This window comes from Pleuronectes platessa, chromosome 5 (genome assembly GCF_947347685.1).
Source record: "Pleuronectes platessa chromosome 5, fPlePla1.1, whole genome shotgun sequence".
Taxonomy (NCBI): domain Eukaryota; kingdom Metazoa; phylum Chordata; class Actinopteri; order Pleuronectiformes; family Pleuronectidae; genus Pleuronectes; species Pleuronectes platessa.
Window position 1 is genome coordinate 18,929,268 of NC_070630.1, and position 20,099 is coordinate 18,949,366.

The following is a 20,099-nucleotide window of genomic DNA, read 5'->3' on the forward strand; positions in this document are numbered from 1 at the left end:
TACAATGACATTTTGAGAAGGATATGTTACTAGTACATGACTAAAGCAGTGGTGTGAATGTCAAAAGTCATTTGAATGTTAACTCTCTTCCTTCAGTGATGATGTGTGTGTGTGTTCCATATCCTTCGTTTCTTCAAAGGCCAGTCTTTCCTGCTCTTTCCATGACGTTTCTCCTGTGAAGCAGCAGCAGCAGCAGCAGCACCCTCTGCTGGTTGCAAAGAAAATTGGAAAAAGCTTACAGCACCTGGTATTCCCAGGCGGTCTCCCATCCAAGTACTAACCAGGCCCGACCCTGCTTAGCTTCCGAGATCGGACGAGATCGGGCGTGTTCAGGGTGGTATGGCCGTAAGCGAAGGAGTCAGAGCACAACACCTTATTTATACATATGAACCATCACCATCATGAGGACTATTGTTGCTTTGTGAACATTGAAGCTGGGTTTTATTGTTATTTAATGTCAAGGAAATAGAAGCTCAAGGTGCAATTTCGTCACAATATTGCAAGAGAAAAAAATCATGACAATTTTCAATGATTTCCTTCAGTGACAATGTCACGGTTTCATACACTGTTTCTTCTTTTAATGGTGCGTAAACTCGCTGCTCTTTCATCCTTCTCTCCAAATATGACTGTTATGGGGAAAAAACCGTGGTTGAGTTTTTCCTATAACCCCAAGATCCCAAGTTGTCCTTTTGCCACACGGAGAAAGCTGGTGATGGCATTGTTTGACGCGCAGTTTGTGTCCAAAAAAGAGTAAGAGTTTGACTGTCCAAGGCCGTCCTTTGGCCGTCATTTATTGTAAATAAAATATAACAAATTAAGGATGCATATATACATCAAGTTGCACAGTTCACAAACAGACGGCCAATAACTGTATCTGCTTGCCAGCCTTCTCCTCGTCATGCACTTCCGTGTCCTATTTAGGGGGTGCACCAATCAGCCCTTGTCGCAGGTGTGCACTCAGCAAAGGTGGGAAAGAAGGAGAAATTAGTGAGTCACTCAAATCATAAGAAACTTAAATGCGGCTCCTACAATGACATTTTGAGAAGGATATGTTACTAGTACATGACTAAAGCAGTGGTGTGAATGTCAAAAGTCATTTGAATGTTAACTCTCTTCCTTCAGTGATGATGTGTGTGTGTGTTCCATATCCTTCGTTTCTTCAAAGGCCAGTCTTTCCTGCTCTTTCCATGACGTTTCTCCTGTGAAGCAGCAGCAGCAGCAGCAGCACCCTCTGCTGGTTGCAAAGAAAATTGGAAAAAGCTTACAGCACCTGGTATTCCCAGGCGGTCTCCCATCCAAGTACTAACCAGGCCCGACCCTGCTTAGCTTCCGAGATCGGACGTGTTCAGGGTGGTATGGCCGTAAGCGAAGGAGTCAGAGCACAACACCTTATTTATACATATGAACCATCACCATCATGAGGACTATTGTTGCTTTGTGAACATTGAAGCTGGGTTTTATTGTTATTTAATGTCAAGGAAATAGAAGCTCAAGGTGCAATTTCGTCACAATATTGCAAGAGAAAAAAATCATGACAATTTTCAATGATTTCCTTCAGTGACAATGTCACGGTTTCATACACTGTTTCTTCTTTTAATGGTGCGTAAACTCGCTGCTCTTTCATCCTTCTCTCCAAATATGACTGTTATGGGGAAAAAACCGTGGTTGAGTTTTTCCTATAACCCCAAGATCCCAAGTTGTCCTTTTGCCACACGGAGAAAGCTGGTGATGGCATTGTTTGACGCGCAGTTTGTGTCCAAAAAAGAGTAAGAGTTTGACTGTCCAAGGCCGTCCTTTGGCCGTCATTTATTGTAAATAAAATATAACAAATTAAGGATGCATATATACATCAAGTTGCACAGTTCACAAACAGACGGCCAATAACTGTATCTGCTTGCCAGCCTTCTCCTCGTCATGCACTTCCGTGTCCTATTTAGGGGGTGCACCAATCAGCCCTTGTCGCAGGTGTGCACTCAGCAAAGGTGGGAAAGAAGGAGAAATTAGTGAGTCACTCAAATCATAAGAAACTTAAATGCGGCTCCTACAATGACATTTTGAGAAGGATATGTTACTAGTACATGACTAAAGCAGTGGTGTGAATGTCAAAAGTCATTTGAATGTTAACTCTCTTCCTTCAGTGATGATGTGTGTGTGTGTTCCATATCCTTCGTTTCTTCAAAGGCCAGTCTTTCCTGCTCTTTCCATGACGTTTCTCCTGTGAAGCAGCAGCAGCAGCAGCAGCACCCTCTGCTGGTTGCAAAGAAAATTGGAAAAAGCTTACAGCACCTGGTATTCCCAGGCGGTCTCCCATCCAAGTACTAACCAGGCCCGACCCTGCTTAGCTTCCGAGATCGGACGAGATCGGGCGTGTTCAGGGTGGTATGGCCGTAAGCGAAGGAGTCAGAGCACAACACCTTATTTATACATATGAACCATCACCATCATGAGGACTATTGTTGCTTTGTGAACATTGAAGCTGGGTTTTATTGTTATTTAATGTCAAGGAAATAGAAGCTCAAGGTGCAATTTCGTCACAATATTGCAAGAGAAAAAAATCATGACAATTTTCAATGATTTCCTTCAGTGACAATGTCACGGTTTCATACACTGTTTCTTCTTTTAATGGTGCGTAAACTCGCTGCTCTTTCATCCTTCTCTCCAAATATGACTGTTATGGGGAAAAAACCGTGGTTGAGTTTTTCCTATAACCCCAAGATCCCAAGTTGTCCTTTTGCCACACGGAGAAAGCTGGTGATGGCATTGTTTGACGCGCAGTTTGTGTCCAAAAAAGAGTAAGAGTTTGACTGTCCAAGGCCGTCCTTTGGCCGTCATTTATTGTAAATAAAATATAACAAATTAAGGATGCATATATACATCAAGTTGCACAGTTCACAAACAGACGGCCAATAACTGTATCTGCTTGCCAGCCTTCTCCTCGTCATGCACTTCCGTGTCCTATTTAGGGGGTGCACCAATCAGCCCTTGTCGCAGGTGTGCACTCAGCAAAGGTGGGAAAGAAGGAGAAATTAGTGAGTCACTCAAATCATAAGAAACTTAAATGCGGCTCCTACAATGACATTTTGAGAAGGATATGTTACTAGTACATGACTAAAGCAGTGGTGTGAATGTCAAAAGTCATTTGAATGTTAACTCTCTTCCTTCAGTGATGATGTGTGTGTGTGTTCCATATCCTTCGTTTCTTCAAAGGCCAGTCTTTCCTGCTCTTTCCATGACGTTTCTCCTGTGAAGCAGCAGCAGCAGCAGCAGCACCCTCTGCTGGTTGCAAAGAAAATTGGAAAAAGCTTACAGCACCTGGTATTCCCAGGCGGTCTCCCATCCAAGTACTAACCAGGCCCGACCCTGCTTAGCTTCCGAGATCGGACGTGTTCAGGGTGGTATGGCCGTAAGCGAAGGAGTCAGAGCACAACACCTTATTTATACATATGAACCATCACCATCATGAGGACTATTGTTGCTTTGTGAACATTGAAGCTGGGTTTTATTGTTATTTAATGTCAAGGAAATAGAAGCTCAAGGTGCAATTTCGTCACAATATTGCAAGAGAAAAAAATCATGACAATTTTCAATGATTTCCTTCAGTGACAATGTCACGGTTTCATACACTGTTTCTTCTTTTAATGGTGCGTAAACTCGCTGCTCTTTCATCCTTCTCTCCAAATATGACTGTTATGGGGAAAAAACCGTGGTTGAGTTTTTCCTATAACCCCAAGATCCCAAGTTGTCCTTTTGCCACACGGAGAAAGCTGGTGATGGCATTGTTTGACGCGCAGTTTGTGTCCAAAAAAGAGTAAGAGTTTGACTGTCCAAGGCCGTCCTTTGGCCGTCATTTATTGTAAATAAAATATAACAAATTAAGGATGCATATATACATCAAGTTGCACAGTTCACAAACAGACGGCCAATAACTGTATCTGCTTGCCAGCCTTCTCCTCGTCATGCACTTCCGTGTCCTATTTAGGGGGTGCACCAATCAGCCCTTGTCGCAGGTGTGCACTCAGCAAAGGTGGGAAAGAAGGAGAAATTAGTGAGTCACTCAAATCATAAGAAACTTAAATGCGGCTCCTACAATGACATTTTGAGAAGGATATGTTACTAGTACATGACTAAAGCAGTGGTGTGAATGTCAAAAGTCATTTGAATGTTAACTCTCTTCCTTCAGTGATGATGTGTGTGTGTGTTCCATATCCTTCGTTTCTTCAAAGGCCAGTCTTTCCTGCTCTTTCCATGACGTTTCTCCTGTGAAGCAGCAGCAGCAGCAGCAGCACCCTCTGCTGGTTGCAAAGAAAATTGGAAAAAGCTTACAGCACCTGGTATTCCCAGGCGGTCTCCCATCCAAGTACTAACCAGGCCCGACCCTGCTTAGCTTCCCAGATCGGACGAGATCGGGCGTGTTCAGGGTGGTATGGCCGTAAGCGAAGGAGTCAGAGCACAACACCTTATTTATACATATGAACCATCACCATCATGAGGACTATTGTTGCTTTGTGAACATTGAAGCTGGGTTTTATTGTTATTTAATGTCAAGGAAATAGAAGCTCAAGGTGCAATTTCGTCACAATATTGCAAGAGAAAAAAATCATGACAATTTTCAATGATTTCCTTCAGTGACAATGTCACGGTTTCATACACTGTTTCTTCTTTTAATGGTGCGTAAACTCGCTGCTCTTTCATCCTTCTCTCCAAATATGACTGTTATGGGGAAAAAACCGTGGTTGAGTTTTTCCTATAACCCCAAGATCCCAAGTTGTCCTTTTGCCACACGGAGAAAGCTGGTGATGGCATTGTTTGACGCGCAGTTTGTGTCCAAAAAAGAGTAAGAGTTTGACTGTCCAAGGCCGTCCTTTGGCCGTCATTTATTGTAAATAAAATATAACAAATTAAGGATGCATATATACATCAAGTTGCACAGTTCACAAACAGACGGCCAATAACTGTATCTGCTTGCCAGCCTTCTCCTCGTCATGCACTTCCGTGTCCTATTTAGGGGGTGCACCAATCAGCCCTTGTCGCAGGTGTGCACTCAGCAAAGGTGGGAAAGAAGGAGAAATTAGTGAGTCACTCAAATCATAAGAAACTTAAATGCGGCTCCTACAATGACATTTTGAGAAGGATATGTTACTAGTACATGACTAAAGCAGTGGTGTGAATGTCAAAAGTCATTTGAATGTTAACTCTCTTCCTTCAGTGATGATGTGTGTGTGTGTTCCATATCCTTCGTTTCTTCAAAGGCCAGTCTTTCCTGCTCTTTCCATGACGTTTCTCCTGTGAAGCAGCAGCAGCAGCAGCAGCACCCTCTGCTGGTTGCAAAGAAAATTGGAAAAAGCTTACAGCACCTGGTATTCCCAGGCGGTCTCCCATCCAAGTACTAACCAGGCCCGACCCTGCTTAGCTTCCGAGATCGGACGTGTTCAGGGTGGTATGGCCGTAAGCGAAGGAGTCAGAGCACAACACCTTATTTATACATATGAACCATCACCATCATGAGGACTATTGTTGCTTTGTGAACATTGAAGCTGGGTTTTATTGTTATTTAATGTCAAGGAAATAGAAGCTCAAGGTGCAATTTCGTCACAATATTGCAAGAGAAAAAAATCATGACAATTTTCAATGATTTCCTTCAGTGACAATGTCACGGTTTCATACACTGTTTCTTCTTTTAATGGTGCGTAAACTCGCTGCTCTTTCATCCTTCTCTCCAAATATGACTGTTATGGGGAAAAAACCGTGGTTGAGTTTTTCCTATAACCCCAAGATCCCAAGTTGTCCTTTTGCCACACGGAGAAAGCTGGTGATGGCATTGTTTGACGCGCAGTTTGTGTCCAAAAAAGAGTAAGAGTTTGACTGTCCAAGGCCGTCCTTTGGCCGTCATTTATTGTAAATAAAATATAACAAATTAAGGATGCATATATACATCAAGTTGCACAGTTCACAAACAGACGGCCAATAACTGTATCTGCTTGCCAGCCTTCTCCTCGTCATGCACTTCCGTGTCCTATTTAGGGGGTGCACCAATCAGCCCTTGTCGCAGGTGTGCACTCAGCAAAGGTGGGAAAGAAGGAGAAATTAGTGAGTCACTCAAATCATAAGAAACTTAAATGCGGCTCCTACAATGACATTTTGAGAAGGATATGTTACTAGTACATGACTAAAGCAGTGGTGTGAATGTCAAAAGTCATTTGAATGTTAACTCTCTTCCTTCAGTGATGATGTGTGTGTGTGTTCCATATCCTTCGTTTCTTCAAAGGCCAGTCTTTCCTGCTCTTTCCATGACGTTTCTCCTGTGAAGCAGCAGCAGCAGCAGCAGCACCCTCTGCTGGTTGCAAAGAAAATTGGAAAAAGCTTACAGCACCTGGTATTCCCAGGCGGTCTCCCATCCAAGTACTAACCAGGCCCGACCCTGCTTAGCTTCCGAGATCGGACGTGTTCAGGGTGGTATGGCCGTAAGCGAAGGAGTCAGAGCACAACACCTTATTTATACATATGAACCATCACCATCATGAGGACTATTGTTGCTTTGTGAACATTGAAGCTGGGTTTTATTGTTATTTAATGTCAAGGAAATAGAAGCTCAAGGTGCAATTTCGTCACAATATTGCAAGAGAAAAAAATCATGACAATTTTCAATGATTTCCTTCAGTGACAATGTCACGGTTTCATACACTGTTTCTTCTTTTAATGGTGCGTAAACTCGCTGCTCTTTCATCCTTCTCTCCAAATATGACTGTTATGGGGAAAAAACCGTGGTTGAGTTTTTCCTATAACCCCAAGATCCCAAGTTGTCCTTTTGCCACACGGAGAAAGCTGGTGATGGCATTGTTTGACGCGCAGTTTGTGTCCAAAAAAGAGTAAGAGTTTGACTGTCCAAGGCCGTCCTTTGGCCGTCATTTATTGTAAATAAAATATAACAAATTAAGGATGCATATATACATCAAGTTGCACAGTTCACAAACAGACGGCCAATAACTGTATCTGCTTGCCAGCCTTCTCCTCGTCATGCACTTCCGTGTCCTATTTAGGGGGTGCACCAATCAGCCCTTGTCGCAGGTGTGCACTCAGCAAAGGTGGGAAAGAAGGAGAAATTAGTGAGTCACTCAAATCATAAGAAACTTAAATGCGGCTCCTACAATGACATTTTGAGAAGGATATGTTACTAGTACATGACTAAAGCAGTGGTGTGAATGTCAAAAGTCATTTGAATGTTAACTCTCTTCCTTCAGTGATGATGTGTGTGTGTGTTCCATATCCTTCGTTTCTTCAAAGGCCAGTCTTTCCTGCTCTTTCCATGACGTTTCTCCTGTGAAGCAGCAGCAGCAGCAGCAGCACCCTCTGCTGGTTGCAAAGAAAATTGGAAAAAGCTTACAGCACCTGGTATTCCCAGGCGGTCTCCCATCCAAGTACTAACCAGGCCCGACCCTGCTTAGCTTCCCAGATCGGACGAGATCGGGCGTGTTCAGGGTGGTATGGCCGTAAGCGAAGGAGTCAGAGCACAACACCTTATTTATACATATGAACCATCACCATCATGAGGACTATTGTTGCTTTGTGAACATTGAAGCTGGGTTTTATTGTTATTTAATGTCAAGGAAATAGAAGCTCAAGGTGCAATTTCGTCACAATATTGCAAGAGAAAAAAATCATGACAATTTTCAATGATTTCCTTCAGTGACAATGTCACGGTTTCATACACTGTTTCTTCTTTTAATGGTGCGTAAACTCGCTGCTCTTTCATCCTTCTCTCCAAATATGACTGTTATGGGGAAAAAACCGTGGTTGAGTTTTTCCTATAACCCCAAGATCCCAAGTTGTCCTTTTGCCACACGGAGAAAGCTGGTGATGGCATTGTTTGACGCGCAGTTTGTGTCCAAAAAAGAGTAAGAGTTTGACTGTCCAAGGCCGTCCTTTGGCCGTCATTTATTGTAAATAAAATATAACAAATTAAGGATGCATATATACATCAAGTTGCACAGTTCACAAACAGACGGCCAATAACTGTATCTGCTTGCCAGCCTTCTCCTCGTCATGCACTTCCGTGTCCTATTTAGGGGGTGCACCAATCAGCCCTTGTCGCAGGTGTGCACTCAGCAAAGGTGGGAAAGAAGGAGAAATTAGTGAGTCACTCAAATCATAAGAAACTTAAATGCGGCTCCTACAATGACATTTTGAGAAGGATATGTTACTAGTACATGACTAAAGCAGTGGTGTGAATGTCAAAAGTCATTTGAATGTTAACTCTCTTCCTTCAGTGATGATGTGTGTGTGTGTTCCATATCCTTCGTTTCTTCAAAGGCCAGTCTTTCCTGCTCTTTCCATGACGTTTCTCCTGTGAAGCAGCAGCAGCAGCAGCAGCACCCTCTGCTGGTTGCAAAGAAAATTGGAAAAAGCTTACAGCACCTGGTATTCCCAGGCGGTCTCCCATCCAAGTACTAACCAGGCCCGACCCTGCTTAGCTTCCGAGATCGGACGAGATCGGGCGTGTTCAGGGTGGTATGGCCGTAAGCGAAGGAGTCAGAGCACAACACCTTATTTATACATATGAACCATCACCATCATGAGGACTATTGTTGCTTTGTGAACATTGAAGCTGGGTTTTATTGTTATTTAATGTCAAGGAAATAGAAGCTCAAGGTGCAATTTCGTCACAATATTGCAAGAGAAAAAAATCATGACAATTTTCAATGATTTCCTTCAGTGACAATGTCACGGTTTCATACACTGTTTCTTCTTTTAATGGTGCGTAAACTCGCTGCTCTTTCATCCTTCTCTCCAAATATGACTGTTATGGGGAAAAAACCGTGGTTGAGTTTTTCCTATAACCCCAAGATCCCAAGTTGTCCTTTTGCCACACGGAGAAAGCTGGTGATGGCATTGTTTGACGCGCAGTTTGTGTCCAAAAAAGAGTAAGAGTTTGACTGTCCAAGGCCGTCCTTTGGCCGTCATTTATTGTAAATAAAATATAACAAATTAAGGATGCATATATACATCAAGTTGCACAGTTCACAAACAGACGGCCAATAACTGTATCTGCTTGCCAGCCTTCTCCTCGTCATGCACTTCCGTGTCCTATTTAGGGGGTGCACCAATCAGCCCTTGTCGCAGGTGTGCACTCAGCAAAGGTGGGAAAGAAGGAGAAATTAGTGAGTCACTCAAATCATAAGAAACTTAAATGCGGCTCCTACAATGACATTTTGAGAAGGATATGTTACTAGTACATGACTAAAGCAGTGGTGTGAATGTCAAAAGTCATTTGAATGTTAACTCTCTTCCTTCAGTGATGATGTGTGTGTGTGTTCCATATCCTTCGTTTCTTCAAAGGCCAGTCTTTCCTGCTCTTTCCATGACGTTTCTCCTGTGAAGCAGCAGCAGCAGCAGCAGCACCCTCTGCTGGTTGCAAAGAAAATTGGAAAAAGCTTACAGCACCTGGTATTCCCAGGCGGTCTCCCATCCAAGTACTAACCAGGCCCGACCCTGCTTAGCTTCCGAGATCGGACGTGTTCAGGGTGGTATGGCCGTAAGCGAAGGAGTCAGAGCACAACACCTTATTTATACATATGAACCATCACCATCATGAGGACTATTGTTGCTTTGTGAACATTGAAGCTGGGTTTTATTGTTATTTAATGTCAAGGAAATAGAAGCTCAAGGTGCAATTTCGTCACAATATTGCAAGAGAAAAAAATCATGACAATTTTCAATGATTTCCTTCAGTGACAATGTCACGGTTTCATACACTGTTTCTTCTTTTAATGGTGCGTAAACTCGCTGCTCTTTCATCCTTCTCTCCAAATATGACTGTTATGGGGAAAAAACCGTGGTTGAGTTTTTCCTATAACCCCAAGATCCCAAGTTGTCCTTTTGCCACACGGAGAAAGCTGGTGATGGCATTGTTTGACGCGCAGTTTGTGTCCAAAAAAGAGTAAGAGTTTGACTGTCCAAGGCCGTCCTTTGGCCGTCATTTATTGTAAATAAAATATAACAAATTAAGGATGCATATATACATCAAGTTGCACAGTTCACAAACAGACGGCCAATAACTGTATCTGCTTGCCAGCCTTCTCCTCGTCATGCACTTCCGTGTCCTATTTAGGGGGTGCACCAATCAGCCCTTGTCGCAGGTGTGCACTCAGCAAAGGTGGGAAAGAAGGAGAAATTAGTGAGTCACTCAAATCATAAGAAACTTAAATGCGGCTCCTACAATGACATTTTGAGAAGGATATGTTACTAGTACATGACTAAAGCAGTGGTGTGAATGTCAAAAGTCATTTGAATGTTAACTCTCTTCCTTCAGTGATGATGTGTGTGTGTGTTCCATATCCTTCGTTTCTTCAAAGGCCAGTCTTTCCTGCTCTTTCCATGACGTTTCTCCTGTGAAGCAGCAGCAGCAGCAGCAGCACCCTCTGCTGGTTGCAAAGAAAATTGGAAAAAGCTTACAGCACCTGGTATTCCCAGGCGGTCTCCCATCCAAGTACTAACCAGGCCCGACCCTGCTTAGCTTCCGAGATCGGACGAGATCGGGCGTGTTCAGGGTGGTATGGCCGTAAGCGAAGGAGTCAGAGCACAACACCTTATTTATACATATGAACCATCACCATCATGAGGACTATTGTTGCTTTGTGAACATTGAAGCTGGGTTTTATTGTTATTTAATGTCAAGGAAATAGAAGCTCAAGGTGCAATTTCGTCACAATATTGCAAGAGAAAAAAATCATGACAATTTTCAATGATTTCCTTCAGTGACAATGTCACGGTTTCATACACTGTTTCTTCTTTTAATGGTGCGTAAACTCGCTGCTCTTTCATCCTTCTCTCCAAATATGACTGTTATGGGGAAAAAACCGTGGTTGAGATTTTCCTATAACCCCAAGATCCCAAGTTGTCCTTTTGCCACACGGAGAAAGCTGGTGATGGCATTGTTTGACGCGCAGTTTGTGTCCAAAAAAGAGTAAGAGTTTGACTGTCCAAGGCCGTCCTTTGGCCGTCATTTATTGTAAATAAAATATAACAAATTAAGGATGCATATATACATCAAGTTGCACAGTTCACAAACAGACGGCCAATAACTGTATCTGCTTGCCAGCCTTCTCCTCGTCATGCACTTCCGTGTCCTATTTAGGGGGTGCACCAATCAGCCCTTGTCGCAGGTGTGCACTCAGCAAAGGTGGGAAAGAAGGAGAAATTAGTGAGTCACTCAAATCATAAGAAACTTAAATGCGGCTCCTACAATGACATTTTGAGAAGGATATGTTACTAGTACATGACTAAAGCAGTGGTGTGAATGTCAAAAGTCATTTGAATGTTAACTCTCTTCCTTCAGTGATGATGTGTGTGTGTGTTCCATATCCTTCGTTTCTTCAAAGGCCAGTCTTTCCTGCTCTTTCCATGACGTTTCTCCTGTGAAGCAGCAGCAGCAGCAGCAGCACCCTCTGCTGGTTGCAAAGAAAATTGGAAAAAGCTTACAGCACCTGGTATTCCCAGGCGGTCTCCCATCCAAGTACTAACCAGGCCCGACCCTGCTTAGCTTCCGAGATCGGACGAGATCGGGCGTGTTCAGGGTGGTATGGCCGTAAGCGAAGGAGTCAGAGCACAACACCTTATTTATACATATGAACCATCACCATCATGAGGACTATTGTTGCTTTGTGAACATTGAAGCTGGGTTTTATTGTTATTTAATGTCAAGGAAATAGAAGCTCAAGGTGCAATTTCGTCACAATATTGCAAGAGAAAAAAATCATGACAATTTTCAATGATTTCCTTCAGTGACAATGTCACGGTTTCATACACTGTTTCTTCTTTTAATGGTGCGTAAACTCGCTGCTCTTTCATCCTTCTCTCCAAATATGACTGTTATGGGGAAAAAACCGTGGTTGAGTTTTTCCTATAACCCCAAGATCCCAAGTTGTCCTTTTGCCACACGGAGAAAGCTGGTGATGGCATTGTTTGACGCGCAGTTTGTGTCCAAAAAAGAGTAAGAGTTTGACTGTCCAAGGCCGTCCTTTGGCCGTCATTTATTGTAAATAAAATATAACAAATTAAGGATGCATATATACATCAAGTTGCACAGTTCACAAACAGACGGCCAATAACTGTATCTGCTTGCCAGCCTTCTCCTCGTCATGCACTTCCGTGTCCTATTTAGGGGGTGCACCAATCAGCCCTTGTCGCAGGTGTGCACTCAGCAAAGGTGGGAAAGAAGGAGAAATTAGTGAGTCACTCAAATCATAAGAAACTTAAATGCGGCTCCTACAATGACATTTTGAGAAGGATATGTTACTAGTACATGACTAAAGCAGTGGTGTGAATGTCAAAAGTCATTTGAATGTTAACTCTCTTCCTTCAGTGATGATGTGTGTGTGTGTTCCATATCCTTCGTTTCTTCAAAGGCCAGTCTTTCCTGCTCTTTCCATGACGTTTCTCCTGTGAAGCAGCAGCAGCAGCAGCAGCACCCTCTGCTGGTTGCAAAGAAAATTGGAAAAAGCTTACAGCACCTGGTATTCCCAGGCGGTCTCCCATCCAAGTACTAACCAGGCCCGACCCTGCTTAGCTTCCGAGATCGGACGAGATCGGGCGTGTTCAGGGTGGTATGGCCGTAAGCGAAGGAGTCAGAGCACAACACCTTATTTATACATATGAACCATCACCATCATGAGGACTATTGTTGCTTTGTGAACATTGAAGCTGGGTTTTATTGTTATTTAATGTCAAGGAAATAGAAGCTCAAGGTGCAATTTCGTCACAATATTGCAAGAGAAAAAAATCATGACAATTTTCAATGATTTCCTTCAGTGACAATGTCACGGTTTCATACACTGTTTCTTCTTTTAATGGTGCGTAAACTCGCTGCTCTTTCATCCTTCTCTCCAAATATGACTGTTATGGGGAAAAAACCGTGGTTGAGTTTTTCCTATAACCCCAAGATCCCAAGTTGTCCTTTTGCCACACGGAGAAAGCTGGTGATGGCATTGTTTGACGCGCAGTTTGTGTCCAAAAAAGAGTAAGAGTTTGACTGTCCAAGGCCGTCCTTTGGCCGTCATTTATTGTAAATAAAATATAACAAATTAAGGATGCATATATACATCAAGTTGCACAGTTCACAAACAGACGGCCAATAACTGTATCTGCTTGCCAGCCTTCTCCTCGTCATGCACTTCCGTGTCCTATTTAGGGGGTGCACCAATCAGCCCTTGTCGCAGGTGTGCACTCAGCAAAGGTGGGAAAGAAGGAGAAATTAGTGAGTCACTCAAATCATAAGAAACTTAAATGCGGCTCCTACAATGACATTTTGAGAAGGATATGTTACTAGTACATGACTAAAGCAGTGGTGTGAATGTCAAAAGTCATTTGAATGTTAACTCTCTTCCTTCAGTGATGATGTGTGTGTGTGTTCCATATCCTTCGTTTCTTCAAAGGCCAGTCTTTCCTGCTCTTTCCATGACGTTTCTCCTGTGAAGCAGCAGCAGCAGCAGCAGCACCCTCTGCTGGTTGCAAAGAAAATTGGAAAAAGCTTACAGCACCTGGTATTCCCAGGCGGTCTCCCATCCAAGTACTAACCAGGCCCGACCCTGCTTAGCTTCCCAGATCGGACGAGATCGGGCGTGTTCAGGGTGGTATGGCCGTAAGCGAAGGAGTCAGAGCACAACACCTTATTTATACATATGAACCATCACCATCATGAGGACTATTGTTGCTTTGTGAACATTGAAGCTGGGTTTTATTGTTATTTAATGTCAAGGAAATAGAAGCTCAAGGTGCAATTTCGTCACAATATTGCAAGAGAAAAAAATCATGACAATTTTCAATGATTTCCTTCAGTGACAATGTCACGGTTTCATACACTGTTTCTTCTTTTAATGGTGCGTAAACTCGCTGCTCTTTCATCCTTCTCTCCAAATATGACTGTTATGGGGAAAAAACCGTGGTTGAGTTTTTCCTATAACCCCAAGATCCCAAGTTGTCCTTTTGCCACACGGAGAAAGCTGGTGATGGCATTGTTTGACGCGCAGTTTGTGTCCAAAAAAGAGTAAGAGTTTGACTGTCCAAGGCCGTCCTTTGGCCGTCATTTATTGTAAATAAAATATAACAAATTAAGGATGCATATATACATCAAGTTGCACAGTTCACAAACAGACGGCCAATAACTGTATCTGCTTGCCAGCCTTCTCCTCGTCATGCACTTCCGTGTCCTATTTAGGGGGTGCACCAATCATCCCTTGTCGCAGGTGTGCACTCAGCAAAGGTGGGAAAGAAGGAGAAATTAGTGAGTCACTCAAATCATAAGAAACTTAAATGCGGCTCCTACAATGACATTTTGAGAAGGATATGTTACTAGTACATGACTAAAGCAGTGGTGTGAATGTCAAAAGTCATTTGAATGTTAACTCTCTTCCTTCAGTGATGATGTGTGTGTGTGTTCCATATCCTTCGTTTCTTCAAAGGCCAGTCTTTCCTGCTCTTTCCATGACGTTTCTCCTGTGAAGCAGCAGCAGCAGCAGCAGCACCCTCTGCTGGTTGCAAAGAAAATTGGAAAAAGCTTACAGCACCTGGTATTCCCAGGCGGTCTCCCATCCAAGTACTAACCAGGCCCGACCCTGCTTAGCTTCCGAGATCGGACGAGATCGGGCGTGTTCAGGGTGGTATGGCCGTAAGCGAAGGAGTCAGAGCACAACACCTTATTTATACATATGAACCATCACCATCATGAGGACTATTGTTGCTTTGTGAACATTGAAGCTGGGTTTTATTGTTATTTAATGTCAAGGAAATAGAAGCTCAAGGTGCAATTTCGTCACAATATTGCAAGAGAAAAAAATCATGACAATTTTCAATGATTTCCTTCAGTGACAATGTCACGGTTTCATACACTGTTTCTTCTTTTAATGGTGCGTAAACTCGCTGCTCTTTCATCCTTCTCTCCAAATATGACTGTTATGGGGAAAAAACCGTGGTTGAGTTTTTCCTATAACCCCAAGATCCCAAGTTGTCCTTTTGCCACACGGAGAAAGCTGGTGATGGCATTGTTTGACGCGCAGTTTGTGTCCAAAAAAGAGTAAGAGTTTGACTGTCCAAGGCCGTCCTTTGGCCGTCATTTATTGTAAATAAAATATAACAAATTAAGGATGCATATATACATCAAGTTGCACAGTTCACAAACAGACGGCCAATAACTGTATCTGCTTGCCAGCCTTCTCCTCGTCATGCACTTCCGTGTCCTATTTAGGGGGTGCACCAATCAGCTCTTGTCGCAGGTGTGCACTCAGCAAAGGTGGGAAAGAAGGAGAAATTAGTGAGTCACTCAAATCATAAGAAACTTAAATGCGGCTCCTACAATGACATTTTGAGAAGGATATGTTACTAGTACATGACTAAAGCAGTGGTGTGAATGTCAAAAGTCATTTGAATGTTAACTCTCTTCCTTCAGTGATGATGTGTGTGTGTGTTCCATATCCTTCGTTTCTTCAAAGGCCAGTCTTTCCTGCTCTTTCCATGACGTTTCTCCTGTGAAGCAGCAGCAGCAGCAGCAGCACCCTCTGCTGGTTGCAAAGAAAATTGGAAAAAGCTTACAGCACCTGGTATTCCCAGGCGGTCTCCCATCCAAGTACTAACCAGGCCCGACCCTGCTTAGCTTCCGAGATCGGACGAGATCGGGCGTGTTCAGGGTGGTATGGCCGTAAGCGAAGGAGTCAGAGCACAACACCTTATTTATACATATGAACCATCACCATCATGAGGACTATTGTTGCTTTGTGAACATTGAAGCTGGGTTTTATTGTTATTTAATGTCAAGGAAATAGAAGCTCAAGGTGCAATTTCGTCACAATATTGCAAGAGAAAAAAATCATGACAATTTTCAATGATTTCCTTCAGTGACAATGTCACGGTTTCATACACTGTTTCTTCTTTTAATGGTGCGTAAACTCGCTGCTCTTTCATCCTTCTCTCCAAATATGACTGTTATGGGGAAAAAACCGTGGTTGAGTTTTTCCTATAACCCCAAGATCCCAAGTTGTCCTTTTGCCACACGGAGAAAGCTGGTGATGGCATTGTTTGACGCGCAGTTTGTGTCCAAAAAAGAGTAAGAGTTTGACTGTCCAAGGCCGTCCTTTGGCCGTCATTTATTGTAAATAAAATATAACAAATTAAGGATGCATATATACATCAAGTTGCACAGTTCACAAACAGACGGCCAATAACTGTATCTGCTTGCCAGCCTTCTCCTCGTCATGCACTTCCGTGTCCTATTTAGGGGGTGCACCAATCATCCCTTGTCGCAGGTGTGCACTCAGCAAAGGTGGGAAAGAAGGAGAAATTAGTGAGTCACTCAAATCATAAGAAACTTAAATGCGGCTCCTACAATGACATTTTGAGAAGGATATGTTACTAGTACATGACTAAAGCAGTGGTGTGAATGTCAAAAGTCATTTGAATGTTAACTCTCTTCCTTCAGTGATGATGTGTGTGTGTGTTCCATATCCTTCGTTTCTTCAAAGGCCAGTCTTTCCTGCTCTTTCCATGACGTTTCTCCTGTGAAGCAGCAGCAGCAGCAGCAGCACCCTCTGCTGGTTGCAAAGAAAATTGGAAAAAGCTTACAGCACCTGGTATTCCCAGGCGGTCTCCCATCCAAGTACTAACCAGGCCCGACCCTGCTTAGCTTCCGAGATCGGACGAGATCGGGCGTGTTCAGGGTGGTATGGCCGTAAGCGAAGGAGTCAGAGCACAACACCTTATTTATACATATGAACCATCACCATCATGAGGACTATTGTTGCTTTGTGAACATTGAAGCTGGGTTTTATTGTTATTTAATGTCAAGGAAATAGAAGCTCAAGGTGCAATTTCGTCACAATATTGCAAGAGAAAAAAATCATGACAATTTTCAATGATTTCCTTCAGTGACAATGTCACGGTTTCATACACTGTTTCTTCTTTTAATGGTGCGTAAACTCGCTGCTCTTTCATCCTTCTCTCCAAATATGACTGTTATGGGGAAAAAACCGTGGTTGAGATTTTCCTATAACCCCAAGATCCCAAGTTGTCCTTTTGCCACACGGAGAAAGCTGGTGATGGCATTGTTTGACGCGCAGTTTGTGTCCAAAAAAGAGTAAGAGTTTGACTGTCCAAGGCCGTCCTTTGGCCGTCATTTATTGTAAATAAAATATAACAAATTAAGGATGCATATATACATCAAGTTGCACAGTTCACAAACAGACGGCCAATAACTGTATCTGCTTGCCAGCCTTCTCCTCGTCATGCACTTCCGTGTCCTATTTAGGGGGTGCACCAATCAGCCCTTGTCGCAGGTGTGCACTCAGCAAAGGTGGGAAAGAAGGAGAAATTAGTGAGTCACTCAAATCATAAGAAACTTAAATGCGGCTCCTACAATGACATTTTGAGAAGGATATGTTACTAGTACATGACTAAAGCAGTGGTGTGAATGTCAAAAGTCATTTGAATGTTAACTCTCTTCCTTCAGTGATGATGTGTGTGTGTGTTCCATATCCTTCGTTTCTTCAAAGGCCAGTCTTTCCTGCTCTTTCCATGACGTTTCTCCTGTGAAGCAGCAGCAGCAGCAGCAGCACCCTCTGCTGGTTGCAAAGAAAATTGGAAAAAGCTTACAGCACCTGGTATTCCCAGGCGGTCTCCCATCCAAGTACTAACCAGGCCCGACCCTGCTTAGCTTCCGAGATCGGACGAGATCGGGCGTGTTCAGGGTGGTATGGCCGTAAGCGAAGGAGTCAGAGCACAACACCTTATTTATACATATGAACCATCACCATCATGAGGACTATTGTTGCTTTGTGAACATTGAAGCTGGGTTTTATTGTTATTTAATGTCAAGGAAATAGAAGCTCAAGGTGCAATTTCGTCACAATATTGCAAGAGAAAAAAATCATGACAATTTTCAATGATTTCCTTCAGTGACAATGTCACGGTTTCATACACTGTTTCTTCTTTTAATGGTGCGTAAACTCGCTGCTCTTTCATCCTTCTCTCCAAATATGACTGTTATGGGGAAAAAACCGTGGTTGAGATTTTCCTATAACCCCAAGATCCCAAGTTGTCCTTTTGCCACACGGAGAAAGCTGGTGATGGCATTGTTTGACGCGCAGTTTTTGTCCAAAAAAGAGTAAGAGTTTGACTGTCCAAGGCCGTCCTTTGGCCGTCATTTATTGTAAATAAAATATAACAAATTAAGGATGCATATATACATCAAGTTGCACAGTTCACAAACAGACGGCCAATAACTGTATCTGCTTGCCAGCCTTCTCCTCGTCATGCACTTCCGTGTCCTATTTAGGGGGTGCACCAATCAGCCCTTGTCGCAGGTGTGCACTCAGCAAAGGTGGGAAAGAAGGAGAAATTAGTGAGTCACTCAAATCATAAGAAACTTAAATGCGGCTCCTACAATGACATTTTGAGAAGGATATGTTACTAGTACATGACTAAAGCAGTGGTGTGAATGTCAAAAGTCATTTGAATGTTAACTCTCTTCCTTCAGTGATGATGTGTGTGTGTGTTCCATATCCTTCGTTTCTTCAAAGGCCAGTCTTTCCTGCTCTTTCCATGACGTTTCTCCTGTGAAGCAGCAGCAGCAGCAGCAGCACCCTCTGCTGGTTGCAAAGAAAATTGGAAAAAGCTTACAGCACCTGGTATTCCCAGGCGGTCTCCCATCCAAGTACTAACCAGGCCCGACCCTGCTTAGCTTCCGAGATCGGACGAGATCGGGCGTGTTCAGGGTGGTATGGCCGTAAGCGAAGGAGTCAGAGCACAACACCTTATTTATACATATGAACCATCACCATCATGAGGACTATTGTTGCTTTGTGAACATTGAAGCTGGGTTTTATTGTTATTTAATGTCAAGGAAATAGAAGCTCAAGGTGCAATTTCGTCACAATATTGCAAGAGAAAAAAATCATGACAATTTTCAATGATTTCCTTCAGTGACAATGTCAGGGTTTCATACACTGTTTCTTCTTTTAATGGTGCGTAAACTCGCTGCTCTTTCATCCTTCTCTCCAAATATGACTGTTATGGGGAAAAAACCGTGGTTGAGTTTTTCCTATAACCCCAAGATCCCAAGTTGTCCTTTTGCCACACGGAGAAAGCTGGTGATGGCATTGTTTGACGCGCAGTTTGTGTCCAAAAAAGAGTAAGAGTTTGACTGTCCAAGGCCGTCCTTTGGCCGTCATTTATTGTAAATAAAATATAACAAATTAAGGATGCATATATACATCAAGTTGCACAGTTCACAAACAGACGGCCAATAACTGTATCTGCTTGCCAGCCTTCTCCTCGTCATGCACTTCCGTGTCCTATTTAGGGGGTGCACCAATCAGCCCTTGTCGCAGGTGTGCACTCAGCAAAGGTGGGAAAGAAGGAGAAATTAGTGAGTCACTCAAATCATAAGAAACTTAAATGCGGCTCCTACAATGACATTTTGAGAAGGATATGTTACTAGTACATGACTAAAGCAGTGGTGTGAATGTCAAAAGTCATTTGAATGTTAACTCTCTTCCTTCAGTGATGATGTGTGTGTGTGTTCCATATCCTTCGTTTCTTCAAAGGCCAGTCTTTCCTGCTCTTTCCATGACGTTTCTCCTGTGAAGCAGCAGCAGCAGCAGCAGCACCCTCTGCTGGTTGCAAAGAAAATTGGAAAAAGCTTACAGCACCTGGTATTCCCAGGCGGTCTCCCATCCAAGTACTAACCAGGCCCGACCCTGCTTAGCTTCCGAGATCGGACGAGATCGGGCGTGTTCAGGGTGGTATGGCCGTAAGCGAAGGAGTCAGAGCACAACACCTTATTTATACATATGAACCATCACCATCATGAGGACTATTGTTGCTTTGTGAACATTGAAGCTGGGTTTTATTGTTATTTAATGTCAAGGAAATAGAAGCTCAAGGTGCAATTTCGTCACAATATTGCAAGAGAAAAAAATCATGACAATTTTCAATGATTTCCTTCAGTGACAATGTCACGGTTTCATACACTGTTTCTTCTTTTAATGGTGAGTAAACTCGCTGCTCTTTCATCCTTCTCTCCAAATATGACTGTTATGGGGAAAAAACCGTGGTTGAGT

The 20,099-nt window shown here is 43.1% G+C and overlaps 15 non-coding genes and 5 pseudogenes across 15 annotated transcripts; all 20 read right to left on the reverse strand.

The window, feature by feature from the left end:
- Positions 1-232: 232 nt before the first annotated feature.
- LOC128441019 (5S ribosomal RNA) lies at positions 233-351 on the reverse strand. Its single transcript, XR_008338716.1, has one exon. It is a non-coding gene; the product is annotated as a 5S ribosomal RNA (ribosomal RNA).
- A 907-nt stretch (positions 352-1,258) lies between these two features.
- Positions 1,259-1,367, reverse strand: LOC128440976 (uncharacterized; annotated as a pseudogene).
- A 907-nt stretch (positions 1,368-2,274) lies between these two features.
- Positions 2,275-2,393, reverse strand: LOC128441031 (5S ribosomal RNA). Its single transcript, XR_008338727.1, has one exon. It is a non-coding gene; the product is annotated as a 5S ribosomal RNA (ribosomal RNA).
- A 907-nt stretch (positions 2,394-3,300) lies between these two features.
- LOC128440977 (uncharacterized) lies at positions 3,301-3,409 on the reverse strand (annotated as a pseudogene).
- Positions 3,410-4,316: 907 nt separating this feature from the next.
- On the reverse strand, positions 4,317-4,435 carry LOC128440956 (5S ribosomal RNA). Its single transcript, XR_008338662.1, has one exon. It is a non-coding gene; the product is annotated as a 5S ribosomal RNA (ribosomal RNA).
- Positions 4,436-5,342: 907 nt separating this feature from the next.
- On the reverse strand, positions 5,343-5,451 carry LOC128440978 (uncharacterized; annotated as a pseudogene).
- A 907-nt stretch (positions 5,452-6,358) lies between these two features.
- Positions 6,359-6,467, reverse strand: LOC128440979 (uncharacterized; annotated as a pseudogene).
- Positions 6,468-7,374: 907 nt separating this feature from the next.
- LOC128440957 (5S ribosomal RNA) lies at positions 7,375-7,493 on the reverse strand. Its single transcript, XR_008338663.1, has one exon. It is a non-coding gene; the product is annotated as a 5S ribosomal RNA (ribosomal RNA).
- A 907-nt stretch (positions 7,494-8,400) lies between these two features.
- Positions 8,401-8,519, reverse strand: LOC128441042 (5S ribosomal RNA). Its single transcript, XR_008338738.1, has one exon. It is a non-coding gene; the product is annotated as a 5S ribosomal RNA (ribosomal RNA).
- Positions 8,520-9,426: 907 nt separating this feature from the next.
- LOC128440980 (uncharacterized) lies at positions 9,427-9,535 on the reverse strand (annotated as a pseudogene).
- Positions 9,536-10,442: 907 nt separating this feature from the next.
- Positions 10,443-10,561, reverse strand: LOC128440889 (5S ribosomal RNA). The gene has a single exon (XR_008338600.1). It is a non-coding gene; the product is annotated as a 5S ribosomal RNA (ribosomal RNA).
- A 907-nt stretch (positions 10,562-11,468) lies between these two features.
- Positions 11,469-11,587, reverse strand: LOC128440901 (5S ribosomal RNA). Its single transcript, XR_008338611.1, has one exon. It is a non-coding gene; the product is annotated as a 5S ribosomal RNA (ribosomal RNA).
- A 907-nt stretch (positions 11,588-12,494) lies between these two features.
- LOC128440913 (5S ribosomal RNA) lies at positions 12,495-12,613 on the reverse strand. The gene has a single exon (XR_008338622.1). It is a non-coding gene; the product is annotated as a 5S ribosomal RNA (ribosomal RNA).
- Positions 12,614-13,520: 907 nt separating this feature from the next.
- On the reverse strand, positions 13,521-13,639 carry LOC128440958 (5S ribosomal RNA). The gene has a single exon (XR_008338664.1). It is a non-coding gene; the product is annotated as a 5S ribosomal RNA (ribosomal RNA).
- Positions 13,640-14,546: 907 nt separating this feature from the next.
- LOC128440925 (5S ribosomal RNA) lies at positions 14,547-14,665 on the reverse strand. Its single transcript, XR_008338633.1, has one exon. It is a non-coding gene; the product is annotated as a 5S ribosomal RNA (ribosomal RNA).
- Positions 14,666-15,572: 907 nt separating this feature from the next.
- Positions 15,573-15,691, reverse strand: LOC128440937 (5S ribosomal RNA). The gene has a single exon (XR_008338644.1). It is a non-coding gene; the product is annotated as a 5S ribosomal RNA (ribosomal RNA).
- A 907-nt stretch (positions 15,692-16,598) lies between these two features.
- Positions 16,599-16,717, reverse strand: LOC128440948 (5S ribosomal RNA). Its single transcript, XR_008338655.1, has one exon. It is a non-coding gene; the product is annotated as a 5S ribosomal RNA (ribosomal RNA).
- Positions 16,718-17,624: 907 nt separating this feature from the next.
- LOC128440960 (5S ribosomal RNA) lies at positions 17,625-17,743 on the reverse strand. The gene has a single exon (XR_008338666.1). It is a non-coding gene; the product is annotated as a 5S ribosomal RNA (ribosomal RNA).
- A 907-nt stretch (positions 17,744-18,650) lies between these two features.
- On the reverse strand, positions 18,651-18,769 carry LOC128440972 (5S ribosomal RNA). Its single transcript, XR_008338677.1, has one exon. It is a non-coding gene; the product is annotated as a 5S ribosomal RNA (ribosomal RNA).
- Positions 18,770-19,676: 907 nt separating this feature from the next.
- Positions 19,677-19,795, reverse strand: LOC128440982 (5S ribosomal RNA). Its single transcript, XR_008338681.1, has one exon. It is a non-coding gene; the product is annotated as a 5S ribosomal RNA (ribosomal RNA).
- Between the last annotated feature and the right edge of the window lie 304 nt (positions 19,796-20,099).